Source organism: Lissotriton vulgaris, chromosome 7, assembly GCF_964263255.1.
Source record: "Lissotriton vulgaris chromosome 7, aLisVul1.2, whole genome shotgun sequence".
NCBI lineage: Eukaryota > Metazoa > Chordata > Amphibia > Caudata > Salamandridae > Lissotriton > Lissotriton vulgaris.
This window is the reverse complement of record NC_141695.1, coordinates 1,556,382,957-1,556,398,527: the sequence shown is the minus strand read 5'-3', so window position 1 is coordinate 1,556,398,527 and position 15,571 is coordinate 1,556,382,957.

Here is a 15,571-nt window from a genome sequence, read left to right as displayed (position 1 = left end):
AAAAGGACCAAACTCTCACAGTCAGCCAATCAGCTCCGACCTCCCTCTAGAACCTTCCTGGGAGGAGCCTCAGTCCCTCAGATTTTCGTACGCACCCAGCTAGGTTGGAGTAATATAGTCCGAGAGGGAAGTGAGTCCTTCCAGGGGAGGCGGGAGGGTTGCATGTGAATCTATGAAAGACACCAATACTGGATAACTGCTGTTACAGGTAAGTAACGCATTTCTTATCCAGTATTAGGGGTGTCTTTCATTGATTCACATGCCTGAATCAGAATAGCTAGCAATCATAGTAGCACATTTGTAAAGTAGAGTTGCTCTGCCGTCATGTTAGATAATGCATGTAATATCATACAACAAGGAGACAGCATAGATAGAACATCATCAGAGCAAGAATGTGCATACCTGGAAGGCGGGATGTAGGAAGGCTCACCACACTGAAAGAGATGGCGAAGCACCGCCTGGCCCACTGCCGCATCCTTCTGGAGTTCGATATCCAGGCAGTAGTGTCTTGAGAAAGTATGCGGTGACTTCCAGGTCGCCGCTCTGCAGATGTCCAGGATCGGCACTCCAGCAAACAGTGCCGCTGACGTGGACATTGCCCTGGTGGAATGAGCAGTAACATGATCATTCAAAGGCCGGCCGGCCTTGTCGTGGCAGAATGATATCGCAGAGGAGATCCATCTGGAGATGCTTTGCTTCGTGAGAGGCAGGCCCATTCGTGGTCTGCTGTATGCCACGAACAGTTGTGAAGATTTCCTGAGAGCCTTAGTCTTGTCCAGGTAGAACTTTAGGCATCTCATAAGGTCCAAAGAATGCAGCGACCTTTCCGCTGCTGTAGAAGGGTTGGCAAAGAAGGACTTAAGGACTATTGGTTCATTGAGATGAAAGTCCGAAGGTACTTTTGGAATGAACTTAGGGTTTGGTCGCAGTATCACCCTGTCATGTCTGAATTGCATATATGGTTCCTGAATGGACAAAGCTTGCAGCTCGCTCACCCTTCTGGCAGATGTTAGAGCGAGCAAGAGCGCCGTCTTCCATGAGATGTGTTTAAGAGATGCCCGATGAATGGGCTCAAACGGGTGACGCATGAGTTGGTTAAGTACCAGATTAAGCTGCCATGTAGGAGGTACTTTCCGAGGCCTCGGAAAGGATCTGTATAGCCCTTTGAGGAATTGCTTGACTAGCCGACTTGACCACAGAGAAGGACCTGTGACATTCCTGGTGAACCTCGATATAGCCACCAGGTGAACCTTGATGGACGCATGCGCCAGTCCCGACTGAGCAAGATGCAGGAGGTATGGTAATATCTGTTCAGGGGTGATGGTGAGGGGCCGTAGGCCCTGGTCGGAATACCAAATGCAGAACCTCTTCTATTTGAGAGTGTAGGTTTTGTTCGTACTGTCCGCCCTTGCTTTGGCTAATACATCCCTGCAGTCTTGTGGGATATTTAGGCCACCGAACTCTCTGTGCTCAGGAGCCAGGCTGATAATTTGAGCAATTGGAGGTTCGGGTGTTGCACTTGCCCGCTGGACATCGTCAGGAGGTTCGGGTGTTGTTTCAGGCAAATCGGTGATCTGATGGAGAGTCGAAGCAGATCCGAGAACCAGTGTTGCCTCGGCCAGAACGGGGCAATTAGGATCAGGGTACATAGCTCCACCTTCATCTTCCTGAGGAGCCGTGGGATCATCTGGAATGGAGGAAAGGCGTATGCAAAGGCGCTGAACGATCCGATGGAAAATGCATTTCCTAGTGACCCTTGTTGGGGATGCCAACTTGCGTAGCTTGGGCATTTGGCGTTCTCCTTGGTGGCAAAGAGGTCGATGTTCGGGACTCCCCATAGAGAAAAGATGTGAGTTAGGGTGCTGTCTGAAAGTTCCCACTCGTGGGAGAGGGAGTTTTGCCTGCTCAGGGCGTCCGCGATGGTATTGTCCTTTCCTGGGACATATTCCGCTTTGAGCGGGATTCCGTGCAGTACTAGCCAGTTCTAGATCTTTTGCGATTCGCGTGAGAGAGAGAGCGAACGCGTTCCCCCCCTGTTTGTCGAGATAGTGCATCGTCGTGGTGTTGTCTGTCCTGACGAGCACCGGGGAGTTCTGGATGCGTGGCAAGAAAGCTTGGAGAGCCAGATACACGGCGCGTAGCTCCAAAAGATTTATGTGGAGCGATGTTTTGTGGGTGTCCCATTTGCCGCTGATCTGAAGGTCCTGGAGAACAGCGCCCCATCCCTCTAGGGAGGCGTCTGTGGTTATCACTAGCGGTGATGCTGGAAGGAGAAACGGTAACCCTACAGTTAGATTCTGGCGACGTTTCCACCATTGCAGAGCTTTGGACATTTTTAGTGTGATCCGAATAATGTCTTCGAAGGAGCCAGTACTTTGAGTCCATTGGCTCGTGAGTGCCTCCTGCAAGGGCCGCATTCTGAGTCTGCAGTGCGGGATGAGGAGTATGCAGGAGGACATCATCCCGAGGAGGGAGGTGTAAGTCCGAACTTTGTGGTGCGTTTTTGCTGCCACGGCCGTGGCTAGGGATAAGATCTTGTCCGTCCTCTCCTTCGAGGGGAAGGCTCTTGCGCACTGTGTCCAATGTGGCCCCAAGGAAAGTAATTTTCGTTGCGGGGACCATGCAGGATTTTTTGAGATTGAGCGTCAATCCCAGTCTCTGAAAGAGATTGGTGCAGGGGTTGGAGGATGTGACTGCATCTCCAGGTGAGGGTGCTTTCACCAGCCAGTCGTCTAGGTAGGGGAAGACTTGGTGGCCCAGTTGACGCAGGAAGGCTGCTACTGGCGCAAGGCATTTCGTGAAAATCCGCGGCGCGGACTTGAGGCCGAATGGCAGGACTTTGAACTGATAGTGACGGCCTGCCACCTCGAATCTCAGGAATTTCCGGTGATTTCTGAGGATGGGGATGTGGTAGTAGGCATCCTGGAGATCTAATGATGTCATGAAATCTCCTTTCTCGAGAATGCCCAGAATTTCTTGAATCGTCACCATCCTGAACGATTGGCTCCGTAGGAAAATGTTCAGCGCCCGGAGATCCAGGATGGGCCTCCACTTGTTCTCTTTTTGCTGTACCAGAAAGAAGTGGGAGTAAAATCCTTTCCCCTTTGAGGATGCCGGTACCCTTTCGATTGCCCCTTTCTGTAGCATTGTCGAAAGTTCCTTGAGAAGCAGGCGCGGGTGTTTGTGCGTCCGTCTGCGTGGAGGGGTATTGGGAGGGATGGAGGTGAATTCGAGAGAATGGCCGAATCGAATAATTTGAAGAACCCACCGGTCCGTGGTGATGTACTGCCAATTGGTGAGGAAATGGGTCAGTTTTCCTCCAATTTGAAAGGATGGAGAGGGTGCGTGGACTGGCTGGAGTAATCGGTCACTGGCGGCCGCCAGCGCCCCTCTTGGTATTTTTTCCTCTGTAGCTAGATCTTCCGAACGAAGATTGGCTGCCTTGTTGCTGTTTGTTTTGGTATTGGCCTTTGTGATTGTATGAAAACGAGGACCTGTTCTGATAGGAGCCTCGATAAGAGGACTGTCCTCTGGACCTGTTGCCCCGAAAGGACTGGTTTCTGGACTGCAGAGTGCCCAGTGCCCTTGCCGTGTCCGTGTCCTTCTTAATGGCCTGCAGTGCCTCGTCGATTTTTTCTCCAAAGGGGTGTTGCCCGTCGAAGGGCATGTCCAGAGCCTTGGATTGTACCTCCTGGCGGAATGATGTCGCTCTCAGCCATCCCTGGCGTCGTAGGACTGCAGCCCCCGCAAGTTGACGGAAGCCTGTCATGGCTGCGTCGATAGCACAGTCAATGAGTTCCGCTGCCGAAGATTGACCTTCCACCAGGAGCAGGAAAACACAAGGAAAGTCCCTGGGCTATGTACTCACTTAGGAACCCTAGTATAGTACGCGTGTACCAAAACGCTATGCCCCAATACTTAAATATGCATTCGTGATTACACCATATTACACCATATTAGTACAAAATTCTAAAGCAGAAATGCGAAAATAAGAACCTTAAATGTTGTTGTTTTGTCATAAAAATGTACAGTTTATTACAATATTCTCAAGGTTAAAAACATTATTATGCACAGATAAAAATTAATAAAATATCACAATTAAATTAAAAACAATGAGTTTCAGGAGTCACAGTTTGTTTTCGTTGTCGACGCTGCGTTTCGGTGAATCTGTGATACCACCTTCATCAGGACAAACAAATTCTATAAAGAAACATTATAATTAAAAGACATCCTTTTTTGTGCATGTAGAGCAGCTAGGGCTCTTTTTATCTTTTCTTTAGACAAGCATTTATTAAGTCATGTTTTAACCTTCTATCTCCAATAAACAACAAACTAAACAACATGGTGCTCAATAGAAATATCATCTACATAGTTAGGTAAAAAAAGGTTCTAAAAAGGTGTATTCATGGGAGCATTTTGGCACAATGGACTATAACTATGGACTCCATAGTACTGTTGGCTAAGCAACACATATAGGGCAGCTTCTGAGTGGGTATGGATATGAAGCGTACCTGTGTTTAAATTCTTCAGATTCCTCTTCTGATCAATTTTGAGGAACTTCTCATGCGTGAATCAGGAGAAAATGGCTTCTTGTTTCTTAATTTACAAGTAACTATTCCTATAAAAGGATATGGTGAACATCAGTACTCAATATGTGTCCGCCAATTTTTATTTTAAGAAGAACTCTCTACAGGCTGGAGTTATTAAATTTCTCTTGTTACCTGTTCGGATTCAGAGCTCTATGATGTGGAGGTTGCCGGAGGGGGGCCACCGATTTTTGAATAAAGGGACCACTGTTGGAATTAAGAAAACAAATAGAATGGGCCTCATCATTCGTTATGTGACCATTTTTAATGTCCTATCTGTTCTGAAGGGGTTACTTTCAAGAGATATAACTCACCAATCATAAGGATTATGAATAGTCCTTCCTTCTTGGATTAAGAATGCGCCACTGGATGCCTTCAATTATATCCAAAGCGTTGGGTAAAATCAATCGCGGCTGTTTTAACATTCAACCTATTTGAGATATGTAATGTATATCATAATTAGCAATAGCATAGATTTCTATTATATGTTTAAAAAGGTTTGGTTGTTAATGCTTTAATGGTATCTAAACCGTGTTACGGGATGTTGGAGGGAGAACAAACTGACCGTAGTAAGTATGATTCCGAGTATTTTAAATCAAGGGGCCTCGAGTAAAAATGCCGCAGTTCGAGTTACAGTTGTCGGCATTCGGAGATTAGATCGGCTGGGTTCGTAGTAAGTATGACTCCGAGTGTTTTAAATCAAGGGGCCTCGAGTAAAGATGCCGCAGTTCGAGTTACAGTTGTCGGCATTCGGAGATTAGATCGGCTGGGTTCGCGCTTACCTTTTGTATTATTGCCGGCCTCCTTGCTCCCCTCACGGTCCTATCAACATCTGCTCGATCGGCCAAAGATAAACAGGGTCGTTCGACTCCTGTTTAAGTAGGATTCAGTTTCCCGGGAAAGCGTCAATTGAATGACGTCACGGATCGTTAACCAATCAAGCCGTGTTTAGACAAGGAACTACAATTGTAGTTTCGCTTATCTGTTGCCGCGTGATGGAAGGTCCTATTGTTACTGTTTTTAATTTCTATTGGTCGGCGGTCACCAAGGACGCTATGGGTTTACTTAGTTACAGTTACGATCCGGGTGATTGACTAGCAGAGTAGCGTCCTAGTCCGCGTTTGTATGTTATTGCAAAATATAATTGCACTAATATCGGAGCGTTGTTATTTAGAATTTGCAGCCGTGATTGAGGTCTGTGGAATGGATTTACTGCAGGATCCTTTCCCAGTCCTCTTTTGAGTTTAGTCCATTATTTACGGAATTAAAACGGGACATGTAAAATTGTTCCCGTTTTTTCCGTTTTAAGGTAATGTCTCCTCCTCTAGTATTTTGGGTGATGGTTTCAAGGCCACACCATTTTAGTTCCTCAATTTTATGATTGGCTGACTGCCAATGTTCAGTCAGCGGGGCTCCTTGTTTTTTACATCGAATAGCAGACTTATGTTCATTTAGTCTAAGTCTAATTTCTCGCGATGTTTCGCCTACATATACTAGTTCACATGGGCATTTGATTAAGTATATTATATTTTTAGATCTACAATTGATGAACGATTTAGTCAGATGTTTGGTTTTGTTGTGCTCAATACAATTGCCTTTGATCACGTGATTGCAGTTGGAGCATTTACTGCAGGGAAATGTACCCACCGGCAGGGGGTTGTTATCTATGGTTCTTTGTAGTTGGGTAGTTTCCCTATATGTCTGGACTAAACTGTTTCTGATAGTTTTATTCCTTCTGAAGGCAATGATGGGTTTGGGTATTGGTGGTTTACTGGGGTTTGTGGTTATTAAATTCCAGTTTCGATTGATAATGTTTTTAATTTTATTGCTGACACCACTGTAGTTAGTTACGAAGACCAGTCTTTTGTCTGTTTCTGAATTGTTGGTCTTCTTCTGGAATAGGTTTTCCCTGTTGAAGTATTTTGCTCTTTTTAATGCTTGGTTTACCATCTTTTTTGGATATCCCCTATCTGTAAGTTTTTTGGATAGAATTCCTGCATGGTATAAGAAATCTTTGTTGTTGGTACAGTTCCGTTTCAATCTCAGGAATTGTCCAAAGGGGATGTTATTTTTCTGACAAGGAGGGTGATTGCTATGATAGTGCAACATTGTGTTTCTATCTGTCTTTTTGGTGAATAACTCTACCTGCAAAGTGCCACTCACGTGTTTGATTAATATGTCCAGGAACTCACATTGTTCTTGGTCCACATGACTAGTGAACTTCAGGTTGCTATCTCCTAGGTTCAGCCAGGTTATAAATTCTTGCAGTAGTTCCGAGGTCCCTGTCCATACAAAGAAAATATCGTCAATGTACCTCGACCACATCGAGATATTCTCAAAAAATGGAGCAGCTACATTGAAAATGTGTTTTTCTTCAAATTGTGATACGTACAAGCAGGCCAGGCTGGGAGCACAGGTGGCTCCCATGCTGGTCCCCTTAGTCTGCCTGTAGAAATCTTTTTCAAAAAGAAAAATGTTGTTTTTTAGGACTATAGTCACACAATCTATGATGAAGGTTTCGTGTGCTGTGGGGTCAAGATGGTCTTGACTTAGTATGGTACTGATAGTCTTTATGGTGTTGTCCTGGGGTATATTAGTATATAGTGCTTCTATATCAAGTGTCACAAGGTACTGAGAGTCAGGATTAAATGGGACATTCTCTATTTTTTTAATGATTGCTGCCGTGTCTCTGATGTATGCCTTTTGTTTGATGACATATGGTTGGAGAAAAATGTCGGCATATTTACTTAATGGTTCAGTGAGCGAACCGATGCTCGACACTATGGGTCCCATGGGTGGGTCTTCAGGGTTCTTATTAACTTTCGGAAGTCCATAAATTGGTCGGTATTGTAGGGTTATCATTGCGTAGGAATCTGTGCTCCTCTTCGCAGACGATGTCTTCTTCTTTTGCAAAATCTAAAAGGTGTCTGATGTGTGTTGCTAGATCCTGCCACTCTTGTCTATTAGATTTGCAATAGTGCTCTGGATTGTTCAGGAGCAATTGCATTTTATCTTTGTAATAAGAAGAGGACATAACCACAATGCCTCCGCCTTTATCGGCCGGTTTAATCATCAGCATATGGTTGTTTTCCAGTTCCTTCAAAGCTTCTTTCTCTTTTTTGTTGAGGTTGTGTTGTACCCAATTTTTTTGGTCTAGTACATCTGAGACACTTTTTGTTACCGCTATTTCGAAGGCTTCTATTTGTTTGTTAACTTGACCTAAATGAGGGGTCCAGGTGGACTTAGGTTTTAGCCCTGACTTATTAGGGTGATTTATCTTTTCTTTACCCTCGAAAAATGACATAAGCCTAATTTTTCTGAAAAATGTTTGGAGGTCCCTTTCTAGATTGTATTTATTAACTGGGGATGAGATCGCAAATCCTAGACCTTTTTCTAGTACCTGGATTTGGATGGGGGAAAGTATAGTGTCAGAGAGGTTGATTATGGGCGCTTTGTCTATATGTCCCATGTTTTCTGACTCCTTGTATAGGGTCTCTGCTGATGTTGAGGCACGTACTTGCCCCTGCCTCTCCCTCTCCCTTTCTGTTGAGTAAAGTTCTGGCGTTGATCTAAAAAAGGAAGTGATGGTTTGGTTGGGCCTTTAAAGGTATCCTGTTCTTTATTGCTATTTCGGGTCTCATTTTGTGCTTCATTCTCACTGTCTGTGCTGGTATAGGAGGTGTCAAAGAATCTAACTTTCTTTTTCTGTTGGAAATTTTGGCCTTGGTTTTGTTGCCAAGGTCTTCGATAGTGAGATGTTTCTCGCGGTCTATCGTAAAAATCCTTTTGTAAATAAGGGTAAGTGATCTCAGGATTGTATTTAGCTACATCATTTTTAAACTTGTTGCTTTTCTTGTTAAAAAGGTAGTCTCTATATCCGTCAACGTCTTTTTGAATTTCTTCCAGTTTTTTGATTGCATCGTCTAGGGCTGAGCTTTCTTTAAGTTTTTTCTCCATTTCTTTGATCTCTTCCCTCTTATTAAAATATCCGCCGCTGTTTCTATAATTAAAAGCATCCAGTCACGGCTGCATCTATTGGCGACGAATGTCCATTTTTCTATAAATTTAGGGTTCCCTATAAATATGCCAGGTTCATTGGTTACCTGTAAACCTTTCGGTATAATTCCGTGTTTACAGTAATCTATCAGGAAGTCGGAATGTAGTTCCGTCCGTATTATTTTTTTCTTACTATTCCATAACTTTCGCCACTCTTCCTCATCTGTGTTGTTGATTTGGACAGATGATATATTTTTTGTAGCTCCATTAATTATTTTATTGAATTGATCTTCGTCATAACTCAAGATTTTCATGCCTTCCATTGTGGCCATTAGTTAGGGTGAGAGAACACACCTCCCCGGTTTACAAACCGTAAGTACAAATGTAAAAAAAGGAAAGGGAGGCCTCCTTTGTGTGGTGATAAAGGACAAGGAGGACTGAGTAGGAAAACACAAGGAAAGTCCCTGGGCTATGTACTCACTTAGGAACCCTAGTATAGTACGCGTGTACCAAAACGCTATGCCCCAATACTTAAATATGCATTCGTGATTACACCATATTACACCATATTAGTACAAAATTCTAAAGCAGAAATGCGAAAATAAGAACCTTAAATGTTGTTGTTTTGTCATAAAAATGTACAGTTTATTACAATATTCTCAAGGTTAAAAACATTATTATGCACAGATAAAAATTAATAAAATATCACAATTAAATTAAAAACAATGAGTTTCAGGAGTCACAGTTTGTTTTCGTTGTCGACGCTGCGTTTCGGTGAATCTGTGATACCACCTTCATCAGGACAAACAAATTCTATAAAGAAACATTATAATTAAAAGACATCCTTTTTGTGCATGTAGAGCAGCTAGGGCTCTTTTTATCTTTTCTTTAGACAAGCATTTATTAAGTCATGTTTTAACCTTCTATCTCCAATAAACAACAAACTAAACAACATGGTGCTCAATAGAAATATCATCTACATAGTTAGGTAAAAAAAGGTTCTAAAAAGGTGTATTCATGGGAGCATTTTGGCACAATGGACTATAACTATGGACTCCATAGTACTGTTGGCTAAGCAACACATATAGGGCAGCTTCTGAGTGGGTATGGATATGAAGCGTACCTGTGTTTAAATTCTTCAGATTCCTCTTCTGATCAATTTTGAGGAACTTCTCATGCGTGAATCAGGAGAAAATGGCTTCTTGTTTCTTAATTTACAAGTAACTATTCCTATAAAAGGATATGGTGAACATCAGTACTCAATATGTGTCCGCCAATTTTTATTTTAAGAAGAACTCTCTACAGGCTGGAGTTATTAAATTTCTCCCCTTGATTTAAAACACTCGGAGTCATACTTACTACGAACCCAGCCGATCTAATCTCCGAATGCCGACAACTGTATCCATACCCACTCAGAAGCTGCCCTATATGTGTTGCTTAGCCAACAGTACTATGGAGTCCATAGTTATAGTTATAGTCCATTGTGCCAAAATGCTCCCATGAATACACCTTTTTAGAACCTTTTTTTACCTAACTATGTAGATGATATTTCTATTGAGCACCATGTTGTTTAGTTTGTTGTTTATTGGAGATAGAAGGTTAAAACATGACTTAATAAATGCTTGTCTAAAGAAAAGATAAAAAGAGCCCTAGCTGCTCTACATGCACAAAAAAGGATGTCTTTTAATTATAATGTTTCTTTATAGAATTTGTTTGTCCTGATGAAGGTGGTATCACAGATTCACCGAAACGCAGCGTCGACAACGAAAACAAACTGTGACTCCTGAAACTCATTGTTTTTAATTTAATTGTGATATTTTATTAATTTTTATCTGTGCATAATAATGTTTTTAACCTTGAGAATATTGTAATAAACTGTACATTTTTATGACAAAACAACAACATTTAAGGTTCTTATTTTCGCATTTCTGCTTTAGAATTTTGTACTAATATGGTGTAATATGGTGTAATCACGAATGCATATTTAAGTATTGGGGCATAGCGTTTTGGTACACGCGTACTATACTAGGGTTCCTAAGTGAGTACATAGCCCAGGGACTTTCCTTGTGTTTTCCTACTCAGTCCTCCTTGTCCCTTATCACCACACAAAGGAGGCCTCCCTTTCCTTTTTTTACTTCCACCAGGAGCGCCTTCACCTCACCCTGGACTGCGTCAGGTAGTTCCTTCACGTAAGGGGCTATGTCCTCCCAGAGTTGGCGATTGTAACGCCCCAGCAAGGCAATGGAGTTGGCCACCTTGATGGACATGGCCGATGTGGATGTGAAACGTTTTCCAATCGTGTCAAGTTTCCTGCCCTCCTTGTCCGGGGGAGCGGACAGTGGTGAGGAAGGGTTGCGGGAGTGTTTCTGGGCCGCCTGCGTCACCACCGAGTCCGGTTTGGGGTGACCATTGAGGCAAGCCGCCGCAGTAAGTGGTGCTCTGTATTTCTTGTCTAGGCGTGGAACCACCGCCGGTACAGAAGCAGGTGTCAGCATTAACTTCTTTCCTTGTTCCCACAAGAATTCTATAATTGGAATAGCCTTTGCGGACTTTTGAGTCTGTTCCTTAAAATCGTGCAAGAAACAGTCCGTTTCTGTTGATTCCACAGCCATATGGAATCTCTTCGCTGCTCTCTCCACAAGCTTATGGAAGCCGGCAATGTCTACAGGCGGGGAGTCCGCTTGACGTGGTTGTGGTGAAGCTGGGGATGATGCTACATATTCATCCTCCTCATCCTGGTCTGAGTGGTCTGAGTGGTCCGAGTGTACCTCCTGGACCTCTCCTTCCTCTAGTTCTTCCTCCTCCTCATCATCGTCCGAAGAGACCACCACCTGAGGCTGGATGTCATGGTGGGTTTGAGGGTGATGCTGAGCTTGTTTTGGTGCGGAGACTGGTACTTGGACTGTAGGTGTCCGATTCCCCTTGTCCTCAGGCGCTTGACCGCCTCTGTCCGCCTCTGTCCGCCTCTGGAAAGCGTTGCTTGTAGTCTTGTACAAGGAATCGTAAGTCATCAACAAGTGTCGCCGGTAAGCATATCATGGGGGTGACTTCCGTGCGGACACTAGTATGGACAGAGTGTTCCTGATAGGTGAAGTCTTCCTGCTCTTCATCAGTGCTTTGGCATTTTATGTTAAGGTCCGAGACCGAAGTAGCGGGGTCCAGATGGTCATCCTCTTCGGATTCTTCACTTTGGAAGATTTCCTGAGGTGGTTGCTTTTCCACCTTGCTCGGAGACGTCGTTTCCGGGGTAATTTGCGGTTTGTTAGGCTTGCCAGACTGCACGGCAGAGCCTGTCGTCGTCGAGGGAACTGTCGACGGCGGCAGCATCAGGGTCGATACCTCTACCAGTTTCGATTTTTTCCATGGTTCCGGCAGCGCCTCCTTCGACGACAAGCTCTCCGTCGACGGTGTCGTCGTCGAGTCGTTCGTCGACGGAGTCTTTGGTGTCGTCGACGAGTCCTTCGTCGACGGGGTCATCGACGACGAGGCTTTCGTCGGCGGAGTCGTCGACGAGGTCCTCGTCGACGGTGGAGTGGGCGAAGGGATCTTGGTCGTCGACGACTGCGGAGTCGTCGTCGACGTCTTCGTCGACGGTGCTTTCGTAGACGACGTCCTCGTCGTCGAGTCTCTCGTCGACACCTTCGTCGTCGATGGTGGGATCCTTTGAAGCGCCTTCGACGACGATGGGCTCGTCAATGAATACGGCGTCGTCGACGGTGTAGTCTTCGTTGTCGACATGGTCTTTGTCGTCGACAACGATTTTAGAAGAATAATAGAAGAAACAGGTCTACCTGAAGATGAGGAGGACGTAGTCGTTGTCGTCGACGCTGAAGGCGACGACGCTGACGTGGTAGACACTGTGGTCGTGACTGAGGTAGTCCTCTGGGCTTGTCTAGAGGACGGAGCAGGCTTCTTAAAGGTTTTATCCTCCTTAGCAGACACTGAAGATGTCGCAGATCTCGCCTCTGAAGACTTTTTGTGGGTCTTGGTAGGAGGAGTGTCTAAGGGCCCAGGGGAAGACTCCCTAGGCCTCTTTTTAGAGACAGCTGAGGTCCTGGAAGCACTGCTCACAGAGGAGTCCAGATGGTCTCTGTCCTTAAGCCTGTCCAGCCAAATAAGAAGGCGGCCTTCTCTATCTCTCACGGTCTTCTTTGGAAAAGACCTACAAATCTTGCATTTGTCTGAGACATGGTCCGGGTAAAGGCAATACAAGCACAGGTCGTGCTGATCATCCACATGGATTCTTTTCTTGCTACAGGAAGAGCAGGCCCTGAACAGGGCTTTCTTCTTCGAGTCAGACATGGAAGAAGCAGTGGAAAAGACACACTTACTGTCCAGACAGTGTAGTGCAGTAGTCCTTGAAGAGTTGAGGGTTTAGAGAACACTTTCCAAGAAAGTTTGATGAATTTTGAGTAATCCTGAGGAGAGCTCAGGCTGGAGACTCCCTAGCACAACGTGCGGTAGAAAATCTGAGGGACTGAGGCTCCTCCCAGGAAGGTTCTAGAGGGAGGTCGGAGCTGATTGGCTGACTGTGAGAGTTTGGTCCTTTTTACATAAGGACAAGGAAAGGCTACTAAGGGGAGGCCCTTAGACCCCTTTTCTCTATGTATGTCTATGGACATTACTTTTTTATTTACCGGAGGCTCCCGTCTCGACGACGGGGAATGATTCAGGCATGTGAATCTATGAAAGACACCCCTAATACTGGATAATATTACTATATTGTTTCCAACACTGTCTGTGCCTCACTGCCTTTACTGATGCTACAACACATGGATGGGTGAGACTGATACATGACACACTATTTACTCAGATACTTCAGTAGGTGTTTTTTTAATCCAATTTTATACATGGTGTATAAACTTCATATTACATAGGTAGTGCACCGAATATAACTGGAAAAGAGACTTTTGCAATACATAACAGAGGGACCGTAGCAAAGGATGGAGGATTCAATGGAGTAGCTAAAACTGTCCCCTTACATCTAATTATTATTACAACCTTACAACAAATGCAAATTTTACGCAGATACTTCAGTAGGTGTTTTTTTATCCAATTTCATACATGGTGTATAAACTTCCTATTACATAGGTAGTGCACCACATATAACTGGAAAAGAGACTTTTGTAATACATAACAGATGGGCACGTAGCAAATGATGGAGGATTCAGTGGAGTAGCTAAAACTGGCCCCTTTCACCTAATTAATATTACAACCTTTCAACAAATGAAAATTCATGTTACAGATTTATAAAATGTGAATTTGCAGATGTAAATGGATTTACTCAAACTTGAAAATATACCTGCGTTGAAAAAATGTAAGGAGACCACACTAAAAGGGCCTTAATGTCCGAAAATCAGGGAGGAGTTTAAAGTGTGTATGAATCAAGAATGAAAGCTCTTATGTTTTAGATGTTTAAAGAACTGCTGCTGAACACAGTTATCCTAACAGGATTTCTTTCTTTTTTCTTCTCTTTCCTTCTAATCTTACTTTGATATTGAGAAATATACAAATTAACGTTGCTAGTCCTCAGAGGGAGTTTGGCAGATAATGAGCACTTGAACATGGTTCTTTAACACTTGAGAAATGATCATAGGCTATACTCGGATCTCAACAGGCACCTTTCACTAGTTCTACTCTTTCTAAATTCTACAGGCCTTCTGTTCGACCCTTGCCAAGGATTACTGTGGTGAAGAATGTTATTTTACTGGGGTGGGAAGAGATGGAGGAAACCACTGCACCGTCAATTTCTACCTAAACTGTATCCTGTGGAGGATGTTGACATGCATCCATCAGTATCTTTCGATTCAATGTCACTGAACTTGAAAGGCAAATGGATGGTGATCACAAAAGACTCTCCCTCGGATGCAGTAGATTTGATGGTGGATGGTTAGCTATGTAAAGTCTACTAGGAACTTACACTGGGAATACGGGAATTATACCTGTTCTGCCTATGCCTCCCAGCGTTTGGTTAGTGACTTGCAGTTCCTGTTGACTGCCTCTTTGGGGGCAGCTATTGTGCAGATCTTCCGGCCAGAATCCATCAGAGTTTCTGGAAAATGCTCATTTGACACTCAGGTAGCCATTGCAATCCCTTCTGGGGTAGTAATTGCTGCCTGACACTTTGTGTGGCCCTACAATTGCAAGGCAGGTCATCAAAAAGCTATAGTTTTAACTCTTCCTTATTTGGCCTTTCTCAGTTTGTCTGAAACTTGACAAGTCATTCAAGTAGAGGATAAACAGCCTTACTACTAAGTTTTTACCATGTTGTACCTTTACCACACATTTTTTCAGCATGAATATTTTCACAAAGTGTATGTTTTTACAACACATGCCTTTAGCACACATTTAAGGCAAGTTGTGGGGGGGGTCTACCTCCACAAATACATTGTGTATTTATATATACTAGCAGCCCGCCCCAGCGTTGCCTCGGGCAGAAAGGGGCTGGGGGCAGTACACCCGCTCCTGCCCCGACCCCCTCCCGCCCCCACTCCTCCAGCCTGTCCCTCTGTGCACACCCGCACCCGCCCCCCTCCCGGCCCGACTCCCTCCCGCCCTGATTTCAATGAGCATTTACTTTACCTGAGCTGCGCTCCTTCCCGCGATCTTCACTTCACCACCGCTCCTCTTCGCCATGACGCGCCCGCGCTCCTCACTTCACTGCAGCTCCATGCTCACTTCACCGCAGCTCTATGTCTCTCCTCCTCGTCATCACGCATGTCGCGGCCATCGCTACGTCACGGCACTACTTTAAGGGCACTACTTTTTTTTTAAAGTTATATTTTTAAATGTATGTTTTTTTTTTCTTTTTTATAGCCTATGTCCATCTGCACACCCTGACAATTTCTACAATGTATCGGGTGTGTGGATTGGCGCTGTGGTTCCAGAGTTTGCCAAAAGGTTTGTGTTCTCTCTTTATAATAGTAGTATAGCTGTGTATATATATATATATATATATATATATATATATATATATATATTCACTGAAA